Source organism: Loxodonta africana, chromosome 12 (assembly GCF_030014295.1).
Source record: "Loxodonta africana isolate mLoxAfr1 chromosome 12, mLoxAfr1.hap2, whole genome shotgun sequence".
NCBI classification, from domain to species: Eukaryota; Metazoa; Chordata; class Mammalia; order Proboscidea; family Elephantidae; genus Loxodonta; species Loxodonta africana.
The window spans coordinates 39,975,412-40,002,492 of NC_087353.1; positions in this window are offsets into that span (position 1 = coordinate 39,975,412).

Here is a 27,081-nt window from a genome sequence, read left to right on the forward strand (position 1 = left end):
AGTCCAGGGGCAAGGACAAGAAGGGAGGAGGGCCAAGAAAGCTGGTAACAGTGAACCCAAGGTCAAGAAGCGGAGGGTGTTGACATGTCGTGGGGTTGGTATGCAGTGTCACAAAACAATATGTGTATTAATTGTTTAATGAGAAACTAATTTGCTCTGTAAACCTTCATCTAAATTACAATAAAAGAAAAAAAAAATCTCGTAACCAAAAAATATATATAAAACTTCGACAATGTAACAAAAGGACAAATCGCCCAATCCAAACAAAAAAAAAAATCACCAGCAATCCTACTAACTAGAGGTATCAACTTTTAACATTTGGATGTATTTCTTTCCAGACTGATTTTTAAAAAAAAAGAAAAAACTTTTATAATTATGTTGTAAGCATTTCCTGTCATTAAATATTCTTTGGAAGCATTAAAAAAAAAAAAAAAAAAAAGCTGCCTCCTTGGTCATGACACCAGAAGAACTGGATAATGCCCAGTTACCGTTACTAAACATTTTGATCAGAGTTTCCATAGAAGAATCCCGATTAAAAGGGGGAAAATGCAGGACAGGATTTCAAATTCTCATGGACTCTAGACTTTCTGGGGCCATGGAGGATAGGTGAATCCCTGAAACTATTGCCCTTAGATAAAACAAAAATATCCCCTGAAGTCTTCTTAAAACCGAACAGTAGTTTAGCTTAACTAGTAAAAAAGTTCCGCCTTAAGCATTATGCTCTTTTAAGAACTATCTATATGGGATCAAACTGGCAACAGCAACTTGAAAGATTGGATAGAAACCTTAGGCGCAGTGAAGTTATGTCAAAGAGGGAGGGACAACTCAGAAAAGGTGGATGAGTATGGTCGCACAACTCAAAGAATTTAATCAGTGTCACTAAATTGTACGTGTAGAAACTTGAATTGGTGTATGTTTTGCTATGTATATTCTCAAGAACAACAAAATAAAAACAATTTAGAAGGCGTGACCAAGATGATGGAAAAGCCAGACACTTCCTGAGAACCCTCTTACAACAAAGACCAGAAAAAACAAGTGAAATAATTATATTTATGACAACCTAGGAGCCCTGAACATCAAAGGCAAAGTTAGAAAAAGGGCTGAGTGGCAGGGGGAGAGATGGTTCAGAAGCAGAGAGGAGTTGCCAGACCTGAATCGCCGGGATCGCCTAGACACTACTCCAGGGAGCAGCTGCAGTGGGCTGGTAGTAACGTTCGGCCACAGTTCCGCAGGGAGAGGCAGCCAGCTTCACAGCCTACTCACACCTCTGGAACCAGAGAAGAATGGCACTCTATGCAAAAGCTAAGTACTTGCATATATTTTAATGCACCCCTCTTCCACTCCCTAGCCGGCTTCAGTGGCTTTTGATTTCCCTGGGCCTGAGATAGGCTCTATTGAGCACCTGGAGCCATCCTCCCGGCCTTGGAGAAAGAATAAATTCATAATTGGGGGAAAAGATAATTTGCCAGCTCCACTAAGCTGGGGAGCTCAGGACAGAAGTGGCTCCTGTTCAGGCATAAACAGTCTGCAGACTTTGAATAGCTTTCCCCACTGCATGTACCTGTGTGGGCCTATTGCAGCAGAATAGGCCCTTGTTGGCAGACTGCAACTGTTTCAGCTGTGCAGTGGAGAGGTGGGTGTTTGATGTTTGACACCACTTTGCCTATTAAACACAGTCCTCACCTGCACACAGGGGGGGCCTAAGGACTGATGGCTCCACTCAGGTCACCCAGGCACCTGCGACAGAGGTCCAAGGATAACTGGTACCTCCCAGACCTCACAACGAAAAACACTGGGTGCCCATGGTCCGTCTGCAGAACCCACCCACCTGTATGCTTCAGGGAAGAGGGGTGCTCTTTCCTCAAAGACACTTGGGGGATGATTCTCTGCTCCTTTCCTTGTTGAGAGCGTGACCCCCTGCTGCAACCAGATACTGGCACCTACACCAATCACTCCTGCTCCTCTAAGACTGTAGGACAGAGCCTGTACCACACACTTGATGATCAGTTACCTGGACACCCGAGCTGAATTCGTATAAGAAAAGTGAACAGACTCCTAGACTGATATACCTGAAAACAGCACTAGCCATCTGGTGACAGGATGTCAGAGCTCCATACGTGAAAATAATCAAGCTAGCTCACTCAAGCAACCCATATGGGCATATCAAAACAAAACAAAGCAAGAAGCTATTTAGGATACAGTAAGCAAACATAAAATAAATTAATATAATAGCTTATAGATGGCCCAGAGACAAGAGTCAATATCAAGTCACATAAAGAAACAGGCCATGATCACCTCAGCAAGCTCTCAAAACAAAGAATCAATGGATCTTCTGAATGAAGGTGCCTTCCTGGAATTACCGGATGCAGAATTCAAAAGATTAATACACAGAACCCTTCAAGACATCAGGAACGAAATTAGGAAGGAGATCAGGCAATACACAGAACAAGCCAAGGAACACACAGATAAAGTAGCTGAAGAAATTAAAAAGGTTCTTCAAGAACATAATGAAAAATTTAATAAGTTGCAAGAATCCATAGAGACAGCAATCAGAAACTGAGAAGATTAACAATGAAATTACAGAATTAGACAACTCAATAGAAAGTCAGAGGGGAAGAATTGAGCAAGTGGAAGGCAGAAATTGGTGAACTTGAAGATAAAGCACTTGGCACCAATATATTTGAAGAAAAATCAGATAAAAGAATTAAAAAAAATGAAGAGACCTTAAGAATCATATGGAGCTCTATCAAAAGAAATAACCTATGAGTGATTGAGTACCAGAACAGGGAGGGATAACAGAAAACACACAGAGAATTTTTGAAGATTTGTTGGCAGAAAATTTCCCTGATATCATGAAAGATGAGAAGATTTCTATCCAAGATGCTCATTGAACTCCACAAGAGGTAGATTTTAAAAGAAAGTCACCAAGACATATTATAATCAAAACTGCCAAAACCAAAGATAAAGAGAGAATTTGAAAAGCAGCTAGGGATAAACAAAAAGTCACCTACAAAGGAGAGTCAATAAAAATAAGCTCCGACTACTCGGCAGAAACCATGCAGGGAAGAAGGCAATGGGATGACTTATATAAACTATCGAAGGAAAAAAAATTGCCAACCAAGAATCATATATCCAGTAGAACTGTCTCTAAAATATGAAGGTGAAGTTAGGACATTTCCAGATAAACAGAAGTTTAGGGAATTTGTAAAAACCAAAACAAAACTACAAGAAATACTAAGGGGAGTTCTTTGGTTAGAAAATCAATAACATCAGGTATCAACCCAAGACTAGAACACTGGACAGAGCAATCAGATGTCAACCCAGACAGGGAAATAACAAAAATAAATCAAGATAAAAAAAAGAATGCTGAAAACAGGGAAACAGAGATGTTGTTATGTAAAATAAGGCAACATTAAAACAATAAAGAGGGACTAAGAAGTGTAGTCATAGGTTTTTCATATGGAGAGGAAAACAAGGTGATACAAAGAAATAAAAGTTAGGCTTAAACTTAGAAAAATAGGGGTAAATATTAAGGTAACCACAAAGGAGATAAACTATCCTACACATCAAAAGGAAAAAAATAGAGTCTCAGTAGAAACAAAATCAACAATGAATATGAGGAAAAGACAGCATATAAACTACTTAGCACAAAAAATTAAGTGGGAAAAAGAAACTGTCAACAACACACAAAAAAAGACATCAAAATGACAGCACTAAATTCATACCTATCCATAATTATGCTGAATGTAAATGGACTAAATGCACCAATGAAGAGACAGAGAGTGGAAGAATGGATTAAAAAACAAGAACCAAACTAGAGACTACATCATCCTGAGACCAGAAGAACTAGATGGTGCCCGGCCACAAACGATGACTGCCCTGACAGGAAGCACAACAGAGAACCCCTGAGGGAGCAGGAGAACAGTGGGATGCAGACCCCAAATTCTCATAAAAAGACAGATTAATGGTCTGACTAAGACTAGAAGAATCCCAGCAGTCATGGTCCCCAAACCTTCTGTTGGCCCAGGTCAGGAACCATTCCCGAAGCCAACTCAGCAGACATGGATTGGACTGGACAATGGTTTGGAGAGAGATGCTGATGAGGAGTGAGCTACTTGCATCAGGTGGACACTTAAGACTATGTTGGCATCTCCTGTCTGGAGGGGAGATGCGAGGGTAGAGGGGGTTAGAAACTGGCAAAATGGTGGAGAAAGGAGAGACTGGAAGGAGGAAGCAGGCTGACTCATTAGGGGGAGAGTAAGCAGGAGTATGTAGTAAGGTGTATATAAGTTTATATGTTGATTTGTAAACTTTCACTTAAAGCACAATTGAAAAAAAAAAAAAAACAAGAACGGTCTATATGCTGCCTACAAGAGACACACCTTAGACTTAGAGACGCAAACAAACTAAAACTCAAAGGATGGAAAAAAATATATCAAACAAACACCAATCAAAAAAGAGTATGAGTGGCAATATTAATTTCTGACAAAATAGACTTTAAAGTTAAATCCACCACAAAGGATAAGGAAGGACACTATACAATGATTAAAGGGACAATATACCAGGAGGATATAACCATATTAAATATTTATGCACCCAATGACAGGGCTGCAAGATACATAAAACAAACTCTAACAGCATTGAAAAGTGAGACAGGCAGCTCCACGATAATAGTAGGAGACTTCAACACACCACTTTGGGTGAAGGACAGAACATCCAGAAAGAAGCTCAATAAAGACACGGAAGATCTAAATGCCACAATCAACCAACTTGACCTTATGTACATATACAGAACACTCCACCCAACAGCAACTAAGTATACTTTCTTTTCTAGCGCACATGAAACATTCTATAGAATAGGCAACATATTAGGTCATAAAGCAAGCCTTGACAGAATTCAAAACACTGAAATATTACAAAGCGTCGTCTCTGACCATAAGGCCATAAGAGTAGAAATCAATAACAGAAAAAGCAGGGAAAAGAAATCAAACACGTGGAAACTGAACAATACCCTCCTCGAAAAAGACTGGGTTATAGAAGACATTAAGAATAGAATAAAGAAATTTCATAGACTTCAATGAGAATGAAAACACTTCCTATCAGAACCTTTGGGACACAGCGAAAGCAGGGCTCAAAGATCAATTTATATCAATAAATGCACACGCACAAAAAGAAGAAATGGCCAAAATCAAAGAATTATCCTTACAACTTGGACAAATAGAAACAGCAAAAAAAGAAGCCCCAGGCACAAGAAGAAAGCAAATAATAAAAATTAGAGCAGAATTAAATGAAATAGAAAACGGAAAAACAATTGAAAAAGTTAACAAGGTCAAAAGCTGGTTCTTTGAAAAAATCAACAAAACTGATAAACCATTGGCCAAACTGACAAAACAAAAACAGGAGAGAAAGCAAATAACCCAAATAAGAAATGCGATGGGCGATATCACAACAGACCCAACTGAAATTAAAAGAATCATATCAGATTACTATGAAAAATTGTACTCTAACAAATTTGAAAACCTAGAAGAAACGGATGAATTCCTAGAAACACACTACCTACCTAAACTAACACAAACAGAACAACTAAATAGACCCATAACAAAAGAAGAGATTGAAAAGGTGATGAAGAAACTCCCAACAAAAAAAAAGCCCTGGCCCGGACAGCTTCACTGCAGAGCTCTACCAAAATTTCAGAGAAGAGTTAACACCGCTACTACCAAAGGTATTTCACAGCATAGAAAAGGATGGAATACTCCCAAACTCATTCTATGAAGCCACCATCTCCCTGATACCAAAGCCAGGTAAAGGCACCACAAAAAAAGAAAATTATAGACCTATATCCCTCATGAACGTAGATGCAAAAATCCTCAAAAAACTTCTAGTCAATAGAATTCAACCACGTATCAAAAAAATAATTCACCATGACCAAGTGGGATTCATACCAGGTACTATTTTTAGTTTTTTTTATGCAGGGATGGTTCAACATTGGAAAAACAATCAATGTAATCCATCATATAAATAAAACAAAAGACAAGAATCACATGATTTTATCAGTTGATGCAGAAAAGGCATTTGACAAAGTCCAACAAGAATTCATGATAAAAACTCTCAGCAAAATAGGAATAGAAGGAAAATTTCTCAACATAATAAAGGGCTTTTATACAAAGCCAATACCAACATCATCCTAAATGGAGAGAGTCTGAAAGCATTTCCCCTGAGATCAGGAACCAGAAAAGGATGCCCTTTATCACCACTCTTATTCAACGTTGTGCCGGAGGTCCTAGCCAGAGCAATTAGGCTAGATAAAGAAATAAAGGGCACCCAGATTAGCAAGGAAGAAGTAAAAGGATCTCTATTTGCAGATGACATGATCTTATACACAGAAAACCCTAAGGAATCCTCAAGAAAACTACTGAAACTAATAAATGAGTTCATCAGAGTGTCAGGATACTAGATAAACATACAAAAATCAGTTGGATTCCTCTACACCAACAAAAAGAACATCAAAGAGGAAATCAGGAAATCAATGCCATTTACAGTAGCCCCCAAGAAGATAATACTTAGGAATAAATCTTACCAGAGATGTAAAAGACTTATACAAAGAAAACTACAAAACACTTCTGCAAGAAACCAAAAGAGACCTACATATAAGTGGATACCTTGCTCATGGATAGGAAGACTTAACATTGTAAAAATGTCTACTCTACCTAAAGCGATCTATAGATACAATGCAATTCCAATCCAAATTCCAACGACATTTTTTAATGAGATGGAGAAACAAATCACCAACTTCATATGGAAGGGAACAAGGCCCCGGATGAGTAAAGCATTACTGAAAAAGAAGAACAAAATGGGAGGCCTCACTCTACCTGATTTTAGAACCATTTATACTGCCACAGTAGTCAAAACAGCCTGGTACTGGTACAACAACAGACACATAGACCAATGGAACAGAATTGAGAATCCAGACACAAATCCACCCACGTATGAGCAACTGATATTTGACAAAGGCCCCAAAACAGTTAAATGGGGAAAAGACAGTCTTTTTTAACAAATAGTGCTGGTGTAACTGGATATCCATCTGCAAAAAAATGAAACAAGACCCATACCTCACACCATGCACAAAAACTAACTCAAAATGGACCAAAGATGTAAATATGAAATCTAAAACGATAAAGATCACGGAAGAAAAAATAGGGACAATGTTAGGAACCCTAATACATGGCATAAACAGTATACAAAACATTACTAACAATGCAGAAGAGAAACTAGATAACTGGGAGCTCCTAAAAATCAAACACCTATGCTCATCCAAAGACTTCACCAGAAAAGTAAAAAGATTACCTACAGACTGGGAACAAGTTTTTAGCTATGACATTTCTGATCAGTGCCTGATCTCTAAAATCTACATGATACTGCAAAAACTCAACTGCAAAAAGATAAATAACCCAATTAAAAAATGGGCAAAAGATATGAACAGACACTTCACTAAAGAAGACATTCAGATAGCTAACAGACACATGAGGAAATGCTCACGATCAATAGCCATTAGAGAAATGCAAATCAAAACTACAATGAGATTTCATCTCACTCCAACAAGGCTGGCATTAATCCAAAGAACACAAAACAAGAAATGTTGGAGAGGCTGTGGAGAGATTGGAACACTTATACACTGCTGGTGGGAATGTAAAATGGTACAACCACTTTGGAAATAGATTTGGCACTTCCTTAAAAAGCTAGAACTAGAACTACCATAGGATCCAGCAGTCCTACTCCTTGGAATATATCCTAGAGAAATAAGAGCGTTTACACGAACAGATATATGCACACCCATGTTCATTGCAGCACTGTTTACAATAGCAAAAAGATGAAAGCAACCAAGGTGCCCATCAACGGATGAATGGATAAATAAATTATGGTATATTCACACAATGGAATACTACGCAATAGTTCAAACAGAGAGGAGTATATTCTTTGACGGTTACAAGACAGGGGAGGTAGGGAGGGAGGGAGGGCGGGGGGAGATGGGTATTCACTAATTAGTATACAGAACTACTCTAGGTGAAGGGAAAGACAACAGACAATACAGGAGAGGTCAGCACAACTGGGCTAAACCAAAAGCAAAGGAGTTTCCTGAATAAACTGAATGCTTTGAAGGCCAGCATAGCAGGGACAGGGGTTTGGGGACCATGGTTTCAGGGGACATCTAAGCCAATTGGCATAATAAAATCTATTAAGAAAACATTCTGCATCTCACTTTGGAGAATGGGATCTGGGGGCTTAAATGCTAGCAAGAGGCCATCTAGGATGCATAAATTGGTCTCAACCCATCTGGATCAAAGGAGAATGAAGAACACCAAAGACACAAGGTAATTATGAGCCCAAGAGACAGAATGGGCCATATAAACCAGACACTACATCAGCCTGAGACCAGAAGAACTAGATGGTGCCTGGCTACAACTGATGACTTCCCTGACAGGGAACGCAACAGAGAACCCCTGAGGGAGCAGGAGAGCAGTGGGATGCAGACCCCAAATTCTTGTAAAAAGACCAGACATCATGGTCTGACTGAGACTAGAAGGACCCTGGTGTTCATGGACCCCAGACCTTCTGTTAGCCCAAGACAGAAACCATTCCCAAAGCCAACTCTTCTTCAGACAGGGATTGGACTGGACATTGGGATAGAAAATCATGCTGGTGAAGAATGAGCTTCTTGGATCAAGAAGACACACGAGACTATGTTGGCATCTCCTATCTGGAGGGGAGATGAAGGGCAGAGGGGCTCAGAAGCTGGTGGAATGGACACAAAAAGAGAGAGTGGAGGGAAGGAGTGTGCTGTCTCATTGGGGGAAAGCAATTAGGAGTATATAGCAAGGTGTATAAATTTTTGTATGAGAGACTGATTTGATTTGTAAACTTTCACTTAAAGCACAATAAAAATTAAAAGAAAATAATTTAGAAGAAAAAAGAACACGTATGTATATATGTGATTGTACTCATATTTACATATTTACAATATGGATTTAAGACTGATGGTGCAAATTGTTAGCTCGGCTCCTAAACGAAAGGTCAGCTTTTCCAACCCACCAACCGCTCCTCCAGAGAAAGATATGGCAGTCCACTTGGAAACTTTATGTGGCCGTTCTACTCTGCCCTATAGGGTTGTTATGAGTTGGAATGGGTTCAATGACAACGGGTTTGATTTGGTTTTTTTATGTATATACTTCTGCCTTGGTCATCTAGTACTGCTGTAATAGAAATACCACAAGTGGGTGGCTTTAACAAAGAGAAGTTTATTGTCTCACAGTCCAGTAGGCTACAAGTCTGAATTCAGGAAGCCAGCTCCAGAAGGCTTTCTCTCTTTGTTGGCTGTGGAGGAAGGTCCTTGTCATCAGTCTTCCCTTGGTCTGGGAGCATCTCAGCTCAGGAACCTCAGGTCCAAAGGATGTGCTTTGCTCCCAGCACAGTTTTCTTGGTGTTATGAGGTCTCCATGTCTCTCTACTTGCTTCTTTCGTCTATATCTCAAGAGGGACTGGCTTAAGACACTATCTAATCTTGTAGATCTCTTCAATATAACTGTCACTAATCCATCTCATTACATCATAGTGATAGGATTTACAACACACAGGGAAATCACATCAGATGGCAAAATAGTACACAATCATATAATACTGGGACTCATGACCTAGCTAATTTGACAGATATTTTGGGGGGACACAATTCAATCCATGACAATATGGTACATATTTATACATTCATACCTAAAATTAGAAATAACTTCAAGAAAAAAATTTTTGGTAAACAATTAAATTCTATGGAAGGAACTAAAATGAGACTTTTAATGAATATACAAACCATGTTCTTAGGTAAGACTTACTATTTTAAATGTTTTTAATTCCAATTCATACTTAGTAGAATTTATTTGTGTGGAATTTAACAAAATAATGTTAAAATTCATGTCAAAAAGTAAACAACTTAGAATTAATACATTTTTGAAAAAAGAAGAGTAATGCAGGGAGATTTGCCCCACCAATATTAAAACATACTTTAAAGAATTAATAATCAAAACTTTGGAAGATGATTCTAAACTGAGAGAAAAGTCATTGAACAGAATACTATAGATAATTCAGAAAAAGACTTAGCGTACCCATTGCCATCAAGTTAGTTCCAACTCACAGCAAACCCATGTGTGCTGAGTAAAACTGCTCCATAGAGTTTTCAAGGCTGTGACATTTCAGAAGCAGATGACCAGGCCTGCCTCTGGAGGTGCCTCTGGGTGAATTCAAACAGCCAACCTTTCAATTAGTTGTCAAGCACTTAACTTTAGTATAATGGTATTTATGATAAAAGCAATATCAGTGGGGAAATGAAATTTTATTCAATGAATGATGCTTATATAATTTGTCCACAACTCATTAGAAAAAAATAGAGCAGATTTCTCCTCTATTCTTGGTTTGTCAATGTCTTAGTTATCTTAGCACTGCTGTAACAGAAGTACCACAAATGGATCGCTTTAACAAAGGGAAATTCATTCTCTCACAATTTAGGAAGCTAGAAGTTCAAATTCAGGGCGCCAGCTCCAGGGGAAGGTTTTCTTTCTCTGTTGGACCCCGGGGGAAGGTCCTTGTCATCAATCTTCCCCTGGTCTAGGAGCTTCTCAACACAAGGACCCTGGGTCCAAAGGATGAGCTCCTCTCCTGGCTATTCTTTCTTGGTGGTATGAGGTCCTTCTCTGTCTCTGCTTGCTTCTCTCTTTTATATCTCAAGAGATTGACTCAAGACACAACCTAATCCTGTAGATTGAGTCCTGCCTCATTAACATAACTACTTCTAATCCTGCCTCACTAACGTCATAGAGGTTAGAATTTAGAACACATGGGATAATTATATCAGATCACAAAATGGAGGACAATCACACAATCCTGGGAATCATAACCTAGCCAAGTTGACACACATTTTCGGGGGACACAATTCAATCCATAACAGTCACGAAAGGTCAACCAGAGCCTAGGTGCTTGCACCTGCTGCCTTTGCCTCCTTGCATGCGTGTTAAGCATATGTCTCCTTGTTGGTCAGACCAGAGTCCAAATGGGGAATATCTACTGGGAGCTTCATTGCCTGGAACATGGCAACCATCCTGATGGCCAGAGCCAAGTGGCAGGCCCATCAGAGGTAGAGATAAAGTTTCCAGCATCTTCTTTTGTGAGGAATTGGCAAAAAATGTCCCTAGAGCAGCGTCTGTAACTTGAAACTAATGGCTTTTCATGAAGTTCTAACTGGAATCTTATCATTGTTGAGAAAGAGGCAGTAGTTTTGCTACAGCTAAAGGGACTCATCATTGGCTGGGAAATCAGTTTTCTGGCTTTGGCGGGGGCGGGGGTAAAAGGAGGGGAAACTGTGGTTTCACCCCTGTGCTGACAAGATGATCAATTAAAACAAGGAGCAGGAAAAAAAAAAAGAACGGAAAGGGGAAGGGAAAAAATGATAAAGGGATGATACAGGGATAGAATGAGAAATTATTTTGGCAATTTTGGTAGATTGGAAACCCTGGTGGCATAGTGGTTAAGTGCTACGGCTGCTAACCACCAGGCGCTCCTTGGAAAATCTATGGGGCAGTTCTACTCTGTACCATAGGGTCACTATGAGTCGGAATCGACTCGACGGCAGTGGATATGGGTTTAGTAGATACCAAACAAAAACCTGTTGCCATCGAGTGGATTCCAGGTCATAGCAGCCCTGTAAGATAGAGTAGAACCGTCTCATAGGGTTTCCAAGGCTGTAAATCTTTACAGAAGCAGACTGCTACATCTTTTTCCAAGGAGCAGCTGGAGGGTTTGAACTGCTGATCTTTCCTTCGGTTAGCAGCCAAGCAATTAAACACTGCACCACTAGGGCTCCTTTTGGTAGATACAGGTATATCTATCTATCTATCTATATATTATATATTTGTGTGTGTGTGTGTGTGTGTGTTAGGTGAAAGTTTACAGCTCAAGTTAGTTTCTCATACAAAAATTTATACACACATTGTTACGTGACCCTAGTTGTTATCCCTATAATGCGACAGCACACTCCCCCTTTCCACTCCAGATTTCCCATGTCCATTCAACCAGCTCCTATCCGTTTCTGCCTTCTCATCTTGCCTCTGGACAGGAGCTGCCAACAAAGTCTCCTGTGTCTGCTTGAACTAAGAGGCACACTCTTCACCAGTATGATTTTATGTCTTATAGTCCAGTCTAATCTTTGTCTCAAAGAGTTGGCTTCAGGAATGATTTTAGTTCTGGGTTAACAGAGAGTCTGGAGGCCACATCTTCCGGGGTATCTCCAGTCTCAGTCAGACCATTAAGTCTGGTCTTTTTACTAGAATTTGAATTCTGCACCTAACTTTTCTCCTGCTCTGTCAGGGACTCTCTCTGTTTTTCCTTGTCAGGGCAGTCACTGATGGTGGCCAAGCACGATCTAGTTCTTCTGGTCTCAGGCTGATGGAGTCTCTGGTTTATGTAGCCCTTTTTGTCTCTTGGGCTAATATTTTCCTTGTGTCTTTGGTGTTCTTCATTCTCCTTTGCTCCAGGTGGTTTGGGACCAATTGATGCATCTTAGATGGCCGCTCGCTAGCTCTTAAGACGCCAAACACCACTCACCAAAGTAGGATGCAGAACATTTTCTTAATAAACTTTGTTAGCCAATTGACCTAGATGTCCCCTGAAACCATGGTCCACAGATCCCCCACTCCTCCTACTCTGTTCCTCAAAGTGTTTGGTTGTGTTCAGGAAACTTCTTAACTTTTGCTTTAGTCCAGTTGTGCTGACTTTCCCTATATTGTGTGTTGTCCTTCCCTTCACCTATGATAATTCTTGTCTACTATCTAGTTAGTGAATTCCTCTCTCCCTCCCACCCCACCCTAGTGACTATCACAGAATGTTTTCTTCTGCATTTAAACCTTTTCTAGAGTTCTTATAATAGTAGTCTTCTATAGTATTTGCCCTTTTGCGACTAATTTCACTCAGCATAATGCCTTCCAGGTTCATCCATGTTATGAGATACTTTTTGGATTTATCATTGCACTTTATCGTTGTGTAGTATTCCATTGTGTGACTATAACAGATATATATTTAGATTAGTATTTGTAACTTCATACTTAAAGCTATTTGGATGAAAATATATACATCAAGGTTAGTCATTAAATTCAAAGAAAATCGTCTCTGGTATTTGTGCTTTTACATTTCCTGGAACCAGAGTAAACAGGTACAGTATATTAATAACTAATATGTAGATCTGATTTACAATTTCTGTGATCCTTGATATTAAATATTTTGTAGCTATGCCTCAAAGCCATAAATTGACTTTTGACAAAAAATAAAGTAAAAAGTAGACACCAAAGCTAGCACTTTACACGAGCCCATTCCTCAGGTTTTCATAGCTGTAATTAATCCCTACTCTCCCATCCTCTCCTCCCACACCACCTGAATCTCTGATTGTCCCTTCAGGGTAGATCCCAAAACCAAACCCACTGCTGTCAAGTCAATTCCGACTCATAGTGACCCTATAGGACAGAGTAGAACTTCCCCATAGGGTTTCCAAGGCTGTAATCTTTACAGAAGCAGACTGTCACATCTTTCTCCTACAGAGTAGCTGTGGTTTTTGAACCACCAATCTTTTGGTTAACAGCTGAGTGCTTTAACCAGGGTGCCTCCGGGGCTCCTTCAAGGTAGATAATGATGTTATTATTATACCTTGGACACAATCCTGGATATTGAGCCCCCAGTTCACATCATCCTTATCGAACTCAACAATCTGTTTGTGTTTTCCATCAAAATTTTCAGACCTGATGGTGTTTTCAATGTTGATCTAATATAATTCTATTAATGATTTCTAATTTTATAGCATTGTGATCAGAGAAGATGCTTTGTGTTATTTTGATTTTTTTAATTTATCGAGGCTTGCTTTGGAAACCCTGGTGGCGTAGTAATTAAGTACTATGGCTGATAACCAAAAGGTCAGCAGTTCGAATGCACCATGCGCTCCTTGGAAACCCTATGAGGCAGTTCTATTGTGTCCTATAGGGTAGCTATATGTTGGAATCAACTCGACCGCAACGGTTTTGGTTTGGGGTTTTTTGTGGCCTAATATACAGTCGATTCTAGAGAATAATTCATGTGTATTGGAAAAGAACATGTACTGTGCTGCTGTTGGGTGGAGTCTTTTGTATATGCCTGTGAGGTCAAGTTGGCTGATTGTGTTATTTAGATCTTCTGTATCTTTGCTGGAAACCCTGCTGGCATAGTGGTTAAGTGCTACAGCTGCTACCCAAGAGGTCAGCAGTTCAAATTCTCCAGGCACTCCTTGGAAACTCTATGGGTCAGTTTTACTCTGTCCTGTAGGGTCGCCATGAGTAGGAATTGACTCAACAGCAGCGGGTTTAGTTTTGATATCTTTGCTGAGTTTCTTTCTAGTTGTTCTGTCCTTCATCAAAAGTGGTGTGTTAAAGTATCCTATTATTGTGGAGCTCTCTACTTCTCTTTTCAATGTTTTTAGAGTTTATTTTATGTATTTTGGAGCTCTATCACTGGACGTGTAAATATTTATTATGGTTATGTCCTCTTGGTGAATTGACCCTTTAATCTTTGTCTAATGCCTTTCCTTGTCTTTTGTGGTAGATTTTGCCTTAAAGTATATTTTATCAGAGGTTAATAATATTGCCACTCCTGTTCTTTTTTGGTTACTGTTTGCTTGATATATTTTTTCCATCCTTTGATTTTTAGCTTATTTATATCTTTGTGTCTAAGATGTGTCTCTTGTAGACAGCGTATTGATGGACCATGTTTTTTATCCATCCTACCACTTTCTTTCTCTTGACTGGTGCATTTAAACCATTAACATTCACTGCGATTATTGATAGGTATGGATTTGCTGTTGTCATTTTATTTTATTTTGTTTTTTTTGTGCTGTTGATGCCTTGTTCCACTTAATTTTCTGTGCTGAGTTCTTTTTGTTTGTGGGTTTTCTTTTCATTTCTTTGTTGTTGTTGATTTTGTGTTTACTGAGTCTTTATGATATTCTTTTTTATTTTGATGAATAGGCTTGTTAATTTTCTTTAATCTGAGATAATTCTGAACTAGTCAATGTTCTTATTCCTATATCTAGTTCCCTCTGACTACAGAAAACATGAGCACTTTTTTGTATCAGTGATTACTAATACTTACCTGGGACCTTGCAAAGCATAGAGCCTATTTTATTATCTCCCATAGATGTCAGTTTTATCATATTCATAACCAATATAAGGCATAGCATCCATTTTGTAGCCTGGTTTCCCTTTAGAGTCAAGACTGATGGTGCAAGTGGTTAAGCACTCAACTAAGCTCAAACCCACCTAAAGGTGCCTCAGAAGTAAGGCCTGGCGATCAGCTTCTGAAAGATCACAGCCTTGAAAACCCTGTGGAGCAGTTCCACTCTCACACTCAGGGTCCCCATGAGTCAGAGTCAACTTAATAGCAACTAACAACACATCCGTTGACGACATTCAGGACTAGGATCCTGTATTACTTGCCGTTGTATCTTCAGCTCTTACAACGATACCTGACACAGTGGTTTACAAACTTTTAGATTTTGTGGACAAGCAAAACAATGTTTAGATGGGAGGAACTGACATAAGATTTTCAATATTTTATTCTTATAAACAAATACATTTTTATAAAAATAAACCTCCATCTACTAGCTCCGTAATGTCAGGAAAGAAAGGACATTCTAACAGCAATAAGTTGAAGGAAAAATTGGAAGAACGTAATTTCAGGTCAAAAAATCTTTTGTTGTTACTTCTGTGTGTGTGTGTGTGTGTGTGTGCGTGCATGTGTGTGTAAGGTTGTTCACTGTTCTTTCTTGAAAAAGACTATTTTTTATTTTTGGATTATATTTTACTCACATTTACTAAGCATTAACACTACCACCCCGTTAAAAAATGTCAAAAGCCATGAAAAGGCAATTCACAAAGACAATTTACATGGTTAATAAACAATAAAAAAAAAAAATTTAGCCTCAATAGCTCTTAAATAAATCGTACATGATTTCCCCCCACATGTATCACAATCAGGGAAAACTATATTTTAAAATTATTTCTGTCCCTATGTTAAAAAGATATTCAAGGGCTCCATATATTTATGTGTTTGTTTGAGCCTAGACCAGGTAAATAAGCAGAATGCATTACAATTAATTTAAATCAGCATCCCAAGAACTAAGTTGGTAGGATTTATCCAATTCTGTCTAATGGCAGTTCAGACAACGATGATCTCCTTTTTAAGAAAATTCCAGTAGCCTCACAAATAGAACCCACATCAAGTCTAGGGAGAAACAGGTTGATATTTGTTTTAAAATACAATGTTAAGTAAATAGTGTAGTATGAGTACCCCAGAGCAAAAGCCTGCTGAGGCCTTCGTTAGCTCTGCCCCAGCCACAGACTTCAGCCTTGACCAGCTTGTCATCTCAAACACACCTGCCTCGAGTTAGGTTGTGACAAAGAGACAGGCTGTGGGTGGATCCCATTCAAAGTCCATGCCTCTAACTGTATGTAGGTCAACAGAAGTGCCTGCACAGAGCAAGAGGTGCTGGAATCAGATTGCCTGGGCTGGAATTCCCCAACTTGAGTATTTTTTACTGTGGTAACTTGGGCAAGTCACTTAACCTCTTTAAGCCTCAGTTTCTTCTACCCCGTTTATTGTGAGGTCTGAATGAGTTGGTACACGGAAAGTGCTTAGAACAGTGCCTAGTATATTGTAAGCCATGTTAGTTCTTGTATCTTACCTGGCCAGAGAAGAGGGCAAAAGTAGACCCTCTCAACTCTTCTTGAATACCTAGCTATTACCATTTCTATACTAATTTAGCTTACTTGGTGATCAAGTGCAGTCCTAGTGGCTCAGTGGTTAAGAGCTCGGCTGCCAACCAAAAGGTCGGCAGTTCAAATCCATCGGCTGCTCCTTAGAAACCCTGTGAGGGCAGTTCCACTCTGTCCTAGAGGGCCACTGTGAGTCAAAATCAACTCGACAGCAACAGGTTGGGTATTTTTGTTGGTGACCAGGCAAGAAGCCCTGGTGGAGTAGTGTTTAAGCTGCTAACCAAAACCCCATCTGCTTCCATAAAGATTACAGCCTTGGAAACCCTGAGGGGCAGTTCTACTCTTACCTATCGGGTTGCTAAGAGTCGGAACTGACTCAGTGGCACCTGACAACAAGAAGTTAACAGGCTCCTTCCTTGGACCCTAGTTTAAGAACCCTGATCTAGAACTTGAGGATGTAATGCTCCCTGAAGTGTTGTAAAGCCCTCCTAATTGGTCTCCCTAGTTCATTCTTAACACTGGCTGTCATTCTGAATCACAATCTAAAAGGCTTCTCCGTGGAGGATTTCTGGACACTCTCCCCATCCCTAATCACTACAGAGTTTATCACTCTTTCCTCTATGTCACTTTAACCAGTTGCCTTCGAGTCAATTCTGACTCATAGCAACCCAGTGTGTGTCTGAGTAGAAATGGCTGATTTTTCAGAAGTAGATTGCAAAGCCTTTCTTCTGAGGTGCCTCTGGGTGGACTGGAACTGGAGTCAGAATTGACTCGAAGGCAACTGGTTAAAGTGACATAGAGGAAAGAGTGATAAACTCTATTGAGATTAGGGATGGGAAGAACGTCCAGCAACGCTCCATGGAGGAGCCTTTTAGATTGTGATTCGGAATGACAGCCAGTATTAAGAATGAGCTAGGGAGGGAGCATTAACAAGACTAGAAGCAGGGAGACCAGTTAGGAGGGCTTTACAACACTTCAGAGAACACTATGTCCTCAAGTTCTAGATCAGGGTTCTTAAACTAGGGTCCAGGGAAGGGATCTGTTAACTCCTTGTTGTTAGGTGCTCCTGAGTCAGCTCCAACTCATAGCAAACTTGTGTACAACAGAATGAAACTCTGCCCAGTCCTGCGCCACCTTCAAAATTGTTTGATGTTTGAGCCCATTGTTGCAGCTACCATGTCAATCCACCTAGTTAAGCGTTTTCCTCGCCATTAATTTGGATAGGGAAAAATTACAACTTTATTTTCACTAACTTCAAACTGATTTGTCACCTATGACTTTCTTACCAGCACAAATCGCGGGTATTTCCACATCATATTACAGTTACTGTAGATGCCTAGAAATATTTTTATTTTTATCATCGCTTTGAAATTTCAAAATTATTAGACCTGCCACTAGATTTTGTTATGTGATACATTAGTAATGAAGCACATATATCACTGTATCATAAATTTGTTGTTTAATAAGTTATCACTGTATTTTAGTATAATTGGTTTTCTTCATAATTCTGTGCATTTTATTTACACATTTATAAAGATTTGGAAAGGGGTTCATAGGCTTCACCAAAGTGCCAAAGGAATCCATGGGGGGTAAAAAAAAAAAAAAAAAAAAAGAGGTTGGGGTAGTTAAGAACCCCTACTCCAGAGTCAGATCAAGTGGGTGAAATCCTGGTTCCACCACATAACAGTGTATAATTTTAGGCAAATTTAAAAAATCTCCCTGAGTCTCAGTTTTCTCACATGGAAAATGGATGTAATATTGACAGCACCTACTTCATAAGGTGGTAAAAATAAAGTAAATATAGATAAAGAGCCAGGCATACAGTAAATGTTCAACAGATGAGAACATTGTAACCTGTCTGGATCTTGGTTTCTGAAGAAAATGCACCAAATGACCCCTAAGGTCTCTGAGTCTCTGAGACCATAGGCTATAGTGAAGATTTAAAGCAACACCTAAAAGGGTCCTCATTTTCTATCCTTCCCCTTTTATTTTATTAGTCAATTTGAGGATCAACGAAACATCAACACAAGGTTCCCATTTTCTGCAGACAACTAAAGCTGCAACTCCTTGAGAATTAAGGCTGATGTAGAAACTCGGATTTAGAGCGGATAGATCGGTTTGGGAAGTATCCTATTCCAGGTTTTCTAAAGCACAGATCTGAACACTATTGACAGGGTACGAAGTAGCCCACCTCAGGGGCATGAAGGAGAAACCAGCACCCCAACTTAAACTGTGCTGTACTGGTCAAAAGCTCAGAGACTGTAGGGAGCAGGAAGGAAGGCGGAAGAATTGGAGGCTGGCCAGGAGCAAGCTGGGAATAGCCAGGGCCTCTTTAGTTACTAGAGGCTTTTGTCCAGCCAGATGTCTCAGCATCTCCTTGGTTTTCTGCCTGAGGAATTCGACTCTTCTTTCTGAAGTTGTCTTAAATGCTCTCCACATTCACAAATACTCCTCAGAGGCCACATACATTTTTACATGCTCATCCTAACAAGAGATTGCTGCATAGATGGGGAGACAGACTAGACCTACATAGATTTAAGGTCAAATCCAAACTTTGCCGTTTACTAGCTAAGTGAATTTAAGCAATTTATTTAGAGTCTCTGATCTTCAGTTTCCTTGTCCATCAAAAACTGCAATAATTCATTCAATAAGTATTCATTTTTGAGTATCCATTAAGTGACAGGCTCAAATTTGGTGCTGAGGATATAGAAGTAAACCAGGCATATAAGGTCATGTTTGTCATAGAGCTTTATTCAAGTGGAGATAGGGGAGAAATAAATAGTCAAGGCAATAGCAGATATGGATAAATGCTAGGAAGTCAATAAAACAAGTTGATGTGAAAGAGAGTGACTGGGTGGGATCATCTTTAGATTACTAGTAAAGCCTCTCCGAGAAACTGACATTTGAGCTTAGACAAGAAGAAACTTGCCCAGTGAGATCTGGGTGTGGAGTATTCCAGTGAGAGAGGGAAGGGAAATTTCAAAGGCCCTAAGGCAGAGGATAGAGTTTGGTTTGTCAGAGGAACATACAGAAAATCTAGAATGGAGTGAGGTAGAGAGGGATCAGGGACAATGATGGAAATATAGGCAAGAGTAAGGAAGTGGGAGATTTGGGGAGAGCTGAGAACGTGTGAAATAGTTGTTTTGGAAAATGGGGGAGAAAACATACTGGGGAAGTGTAGTAGGGTTGCTTGGCAGCATTGAGACTTCTTTTGAGCTTCATGGTCATGAATGTAAACTAGAACTAGTTGGCATGGTGGATGTTGCTCTGAGGACTGGAAGTTCTTGATACATAGTAGACACTCAAAAATGTCAACCAGCTGTCATAAAAGGTAGAAAATATTAGGATGAGGAAAACTAAACCAACTCCTTTATTTTTGCTACCATTTGCAACTTGCAGGAGAGGAACTAAATAAACTATGTATTCTGATCTTTGGTTTAAGGCTAAGGTTTTCTTGTAGAGTGAGTTGTTTGCATCTGGATATTTTTAACCTGACTGTTTTTTGTATACCTAATGTAAAAACCTGTGATTTTTAAAAACCTGTGATTTTTGTTCTTCTGGTCTTAATAAACTGGAACTACGTTTCTTTGGTCAGTCCCTTGTAGAACCACTTCCAAATACAGGAACTCTGCTCATCTTAGTGTACACACCAAGTTTGCTCCTCTTCATCTTTTTGAGTGCTCAGATAAAAGAAATATTTCTCCTGGTAGTCTTCCAAGATGTTTGAAATGTTAATTCACAGTATTTGGTACCTGAGAACAACTTCGCAACCTAGAATATCATACCTATTGCAATTTTAAATATAATTTCCCTTGCATGGCAGAAATGGAGAAAATCGGACCTCAGATTTCTTGTAATTTCATCTCACTGATGAGATCTTTTCAGACAAACCCCTTTTTAAACGTCTTTAAGGTTTATTGTTGTTGGGTGCCATCAAGTCAATTCTGACTCACAGTGACCCCATGTGACAGAGTAAAACCGCCCCATAGTGTTTTCTTGACTATAATCTCTACGGAACCAGATTGCCAGGCCTTTCTCCCAAAGAGCCGCTGAGTGGGTTCAAACTGCCAACCTTTTGGTTAGCAGCCAAGCGCTTAATTGTTGTACCACCAGGACTCCTTTTTTTTTTTTAAGTTTGGAAGTCCTGATATCGGAAAGGCACTAGATTTGAACAGGACAGAACCTGGAGACAGGCTTGAGGATGGGGCACCTCATAGGTGGGATCCTCTCCTACAGAAGATTGGGAGGCAGGTAGCTGCTGGGAGGTAAGAAAGACAACTGGAGGGGTCTATTGAAGAGTCCAGTGGGGATAAGTGGGTGCTCCTACCAGAGGGCTGAGAGCAGTGGCGAGGAATATGAGAGCAAGCAGTATGTGGGATTCTAGGCATGGAGTCTGACAGCAGGCCACAGACTATGAGAACTCCAGTTCTTATGCAGTTGTTGTTGTTAGTTGTCCTGGAATCACCCCCGACTCATGGTGACTCCAGGCACAAGGGAACTTAACACTGCCTGGTCATGCACCATACCCATGATTGGGTGGGGATTAGACCGTTGTGATCCATAGAAGTTTTATCGGCTGTTTTTTGGTAGTAGATCTCCAGGCCTTTCTTCCTTGTCCACATTAGTCTGGAAGCTCCACTAAAACCTGTTCAGCATCATAACAACAATACACAAGACTCCACTGACAGACGGGTAGTGGCTGTGCATGAGATGCACTGGCTGGGAATCGAACCTGGGTTTACCACATGGAAGGCAAGGATTCTACAACTGAACCACCAAGGTCCCTGCTCTTGCACAGTTGGAGAGACTAAAAAGAATGAAGTGGGTCCCCGCCTCAGAGCAAGTTAAGTGTCCTTGGTAGCCCCACCTCCATTTTCTGCAAACTCTTTCTCACTCTAGGTAGTGGTGTCTCCCAGAGGCATCATAGCCACTCCAATGTTCTTGGTTCCTCACATTCCTCACAGAAACCCCTCCTCTCCACCCCTGCCACACCACCATTCCCACACCACATAATCTTTACAAGTTGAAGAAAAAGAGGTTACGAGTTTGCAGCAAATGCTGTCAGTTCCCATCATATTCACCCAGCACTCACTATTCCTGACAACTTCCTGCAAGCATCTGGGACTCTCTGCCTAAGTGTTTTCTCTGGTCCCTGGAGATGTTTGACTCTTGAACAGAGCAGACCAGAAAAGCCACAGTGTTAACGCCCCATGAGCAACCATCAAGAAATGATTGACCGGCATGGGTATATAAATATGTATTTTGGTTACTTATTGCTATGTAACAAACCACTCCAAAACTTAGTGGCTTAAAACAATAATGATTTCCTATTTTTCATGATACTGTGGGTGTGCTGGAAACCCTGGTGGCGTAGTGGTTAAATGCTACGGCTGCTAACCAAAAATGCCAGCAGTTCAAATCCACCGGGCGCTCCTTGGAAACCCTATGGGGCAGTTCTACTCTGTCCTTTAGGATCGCTATGAGTCAGAATCGACTTGATGGCACTGGGCTTTTGGTTTGGTGGGTGTGCTGAGTGGTTCCTCTTCTGGTTTTGCCTAGACTCACTCATGTAGCTGCATTCAACTAGAGGGTTGGCTGGGCTGAAAGATCGAAGATGGCCTCACTCACATGCCTCGTAATTGGTTCTGAGTGTTGGCTTGGGACACTTTGGTTCTCCCCAACAAGGCCTCTCTTTTCTACTAGGCTAGACCAGCTTCCTCACATGAGATCTCAGCATTTTAAGAGGGCAAAGGCAGAAACTGGAGAGTCTCAAGGTCTGGCCTCTGAAACTTGCTTAATGTCATTTCTACCATTTCTTCTGGCCAGAGTAAGTCACAAGATCAGCCCAGATTCAAGGAGCAGCAGTTAACAGACCATGGTGTTCCTACCTGCAAAATAGATGGGCGGACAACAAGGGTATTGCTTAATTTTTACAAGCAAAAAAGATCAAGACAGAGTATAGAAGGCATACGGACATACCCCAAAGGCCCTCCTCCCCTCCCCCCTCCACCATATCTGTACAACCCCTTCCTTTGAGAATCAGAGCCTTGCTTCTAGCCAATACAGTGTGGCAAAAGTTAAGAGATCGTCAATCCCCTAATTAGGTTACATTATATAAGACTGCATCTTAGCAGACTGGGGTGAGGGAGTCTCTTGTTGACCTTAAAGAAGCAAGCTGCTAAAATATGAACGGCCTGTGAGTGGGCCACACTGGGAAAATCAAATCCCACTTCTCTGACACCAAATATATGTTGACCAATTCAAATCAAAGTGTTACCAATTTTATTGTACTTTAGATGAAGGTTTATAGAACAAACTAGTTTCTCATTAAACAGTTAGTGTACATATTGTTTTATGACATTGGTTAACAACCCCACAACATGTCAACACTCACCCTTCTCAACTTGGCATTCCCTATCACCAGCTTTCCTGTCCCCTTCTGCCTTCTAGTCCTTGCCCCAGGGCTGGTGTGCCCCTTTAGTCTCATTTTGTTTTATGGGCCTGTACAATCTTTGGCTGAAGGGCGAACCCCAGAGTCTGCTTTTGAGAGCCCCAACCTAGTACAGCAGTCAAAAGTTTGAGAAATACCTCCCTGAGGGACTGATTTACTGGGCTGAGGTCTGTGGGGACCATGGTCTTCGGGAACACCTAGCTCAATTGGCATAATATACTTTATAAAGAAAATGTTCTACGTTCTACTTTGGTGAGTAGCTTCTGGGGTGTTAAAAGCCTGTGAACAGCCATCTGGGATACTCCACTGGTCTCACCCTTTCGGGAGCAAGAAAGAATGAATAAAACTAAAGATATAAGGGAAAAATCAGTCCAAAGGACTAATGGACCACGTCTACCACGGCCTCCACCACACTGAGTCCAATACAACCAGATGGTGCCCAGCTACCACCACTAACTACTCTGACAGGGACCACAATAGAGGGTCCCAGACAGAGCTGGAGAAAATGTAGAATAAAATTCTTGCTCAAAAAGAAAGACCAGGCTTGCTGGCCTGACAGAGACTGGAGAAACCCGGAAAGCATGGCCCCGGACACCCTTTCAGGTCAGTAATGAAGTCACTCCTGAGGTTCACCATTCAGCCGAAGATTGGACAGGGTCGTAAAACAAAATGAGACTAAAGGGGCACACCAGCCCAGGGACAAGGACAAGAAGGCAGGAGAGGACAGAAAACCTGGTAATAGGGTACCCAAGGTTAACAAAATGAGACTAAAGGGGCACACCAGCCCAGGGACAAGGACAAGAAGGCAGGAGAGGACAGAAAACCTGGTAATAGGGTACCCAAGGTTGAGAAGGGAGAGTGTTGACATGTTGTGGGGTTGTTAACCAATGCCACAAAACAATGTATACTGTTTGATGAGAAACTAGCTTGTTCTGTAAACCTTCGTCTAAAGTACAATAAAAAAAAAAGTTTGAGAAATACTTCATTTGAGAACGTTGGGGCAAGGATGCCTAAGGTTTTCATATGTTTCTCTCCAACCCCCCCACTAAGTTAAAAAAATCTACACAGTGAGAATGGCTGATCTAAAATAAAGCATTACAACATGGACGAATCTTACATACTCAATTTTAAATGAAAGAAGCCAGACACAAAAGAGTACATACTGTATAATTTCATTTATATAAAGTATATAAACAGGCAAAATGAATCTGTGTTATTAGAAGTCAGGAGAGTGGTTGCCCTTGGGGTTAGTGACTGGAAGAGAATATGAGGGGGTGTTTCTAGGGCGCTGAAATCATCTTTCTTCATCGAGATGCTGATTACGTGGGTGTGCTCTGTGAAAATTCATCAAGCTGTGTGCTTGAGGCTTGTACAGTTTTCTCTATGTATGTTATATATTAAAAGCCCTGGTGGTACAGTGGTCAAGCGCTCAGCTGATAACTGAAAAGTTGGTGGTTCGAATCCACCAGTTGCTCCACAGGAGAAAAATATGGCAGTCTGCTTCTGTAAAGATTACAGCCTTGGAAACCTTATGGGACAGTTCTACTCTGGATCGACTTGATGCAACAGGTTTTACGTTACACATTTTTAAAAGTTAAAAAAAAAAATCTGTTTCATTTCTATAGCGCAGTGCAGTAGACTATTAAAAATGGCTCCCTAAGCAGGAGAGCAGTGGGATGCAGACCCCAAATTCTCGTAAAAAGACCAGACTTAATGGTCTGACTGAGACTAGAAGGACCCTGGTGGTCATGGTCCCCAGGCCTTCTGTTGGCCCAGGACAGAACCATTCCCAAAGCCAACTCTTCAGACAGGGATTGGACTGGACAATGGGTTGGAGAGGGATGCTGGTGAGGAGTGAGCTTCTTGGATCAGGTGGACACTTGAGACTATGTTGGCATCTCCTATCTGGAGGGGAGATGAGAGGGTAGAGGGGGTTAGAAGCTGGAGAAGTGGACACGAAAAGAGAGAGTAGAGGGAGGGAGTGGGCTGTCTCATTAGGGGGAGAGCAATTGGGAGTATGTAGCAAGGTGTATATAAGTTTTTGTGTGAGAGACTGACTTGATCTGTAAACTTTCACTTAAAGCACAACAAAAATTAAAAGAAAAAAAATGGCTCCCTATAATGTGAGCAACAAAATAAAGTAAGTAGTATTAGACTATAACCCAAAGTATATATAAAAAAAAAATTCTTGAGCAGGTACTGCTTAAATAAATGATAGAATTAGTAAATAAATGGAGGAGAAGAGACAAATGTCCTGTGCAGAGTCCCAAAAAACTGGAATTTCACCCTCCAGGAGATAGAGTATAACTTCCCACCCCTTACTGTGGCAGCGCACAGTGACTTCCATCCAAAGAGTACAGTATGAAAAGCGAGGAGGAAGAGTCCCTTACATTGCAGAAACCTGACTACCCCAGCCGCATGATCAAGATCGACATCAACACTGTTAAGTCGTGGTGATCATAGGTACTCTTGATATGAGGAGATGAGAACGGCATTTTACTTCTATGGTCTTCCTCCCCAAAAGCCATGACCCCAGTCTAATCATGAAAAAAACATCAGACAAATCCCAGTGGAGACATTCTACAAAATACCTGGCCAGTACTCCTCAAAACTGTCAAGGTTATGAAGAAAAAGGGAAGTCTGAGCAACTGTCACAGCCAAAAGGAACCTAAGAAGACATGATGACTAACGCAATGTGTATTCCGGGTGGTATCCTGGCTGGGATCCTGGAACAGAAAAAGGACGTTAGGTAAAATCTAAGGAAATCTGAATAAAGTATGGACTTTAGTTAATAGTAATATATCAACATTGGCTCATTAATTATAACAATTTACTTTTGGGTTTTTTTTTACCATACTAATGTAAGATGTTAAGAATAGGGAAACTGGGTGTGGGGTATATGGGAACTCTCTGCACTATCTGCACAATTTTTGTGTTAATCTCAAACTGTACTAAAAAATAGAGTTATTTTAAAAAGAGAGAGAGAAATGGCCTCCAATGAATACCAGCTCCCTATGTCCATACCCCTTTATATCTTGCCACTTCTCTCGTCAAAATCTATTTCCTCTCTCCTTGAACTTGGACTGGCCTTGTGACTTGGTTTGACCAATAAAATGTGGTGGAAGTGATGTTCTGACACTTCTGAATCCAGGCCTTAAGAAGCCTTGTAGCTTCTACTTATTCATGGAAGCCTGCTGCCATATAAAAAATCCAACTAAACTAAGACTACCGTGCCGTGAAGAAGTCCAAGCTAGCCACAGAGAGACGTCAGGGGAAAGCAGAGCATCCCAGCAAGTGGCTCTAGTTCGGTCACTAGCTGGATGCAGTTGTATGAGTGACTCCAGGCAAGACTAGTACAAGAACTGTCTAGGCGACCCAGAGAAGTATGAGAATTAATAAAGATTTAGGGTAGTTTGTTACACAGCAATAGTTAACTAAAACATTTAGGGAAGAGCTTAATCCTGGGAGTTAAAAAAAAAAAAAAAAATACTCAAGTGCCCATAGCTATAAGACCGGGGTAGGGTGGGGAAGGGGGAGGAAGGACAATGAAAAGAAGGTACCTGTTGCCATCAAGTCAATTCCACCTCATAGCTACCCTATAGGACAGAGTAGAACAGTTCTATAGGGTTTCTAAGGCTGAAATCTTCACGAAAGCGTGGGTTTGAACTACCAACCTTTAGGTTAGCAGCCAAGAGCTTAACTACTGCACCACCAGTGCTCCTTGATGAGAAGAATACTACCTGCTAATCTAGAAGTCCTCCTATGAGGACTGAATGAAATACAGCAAATGAAAATACTTTGTAAATT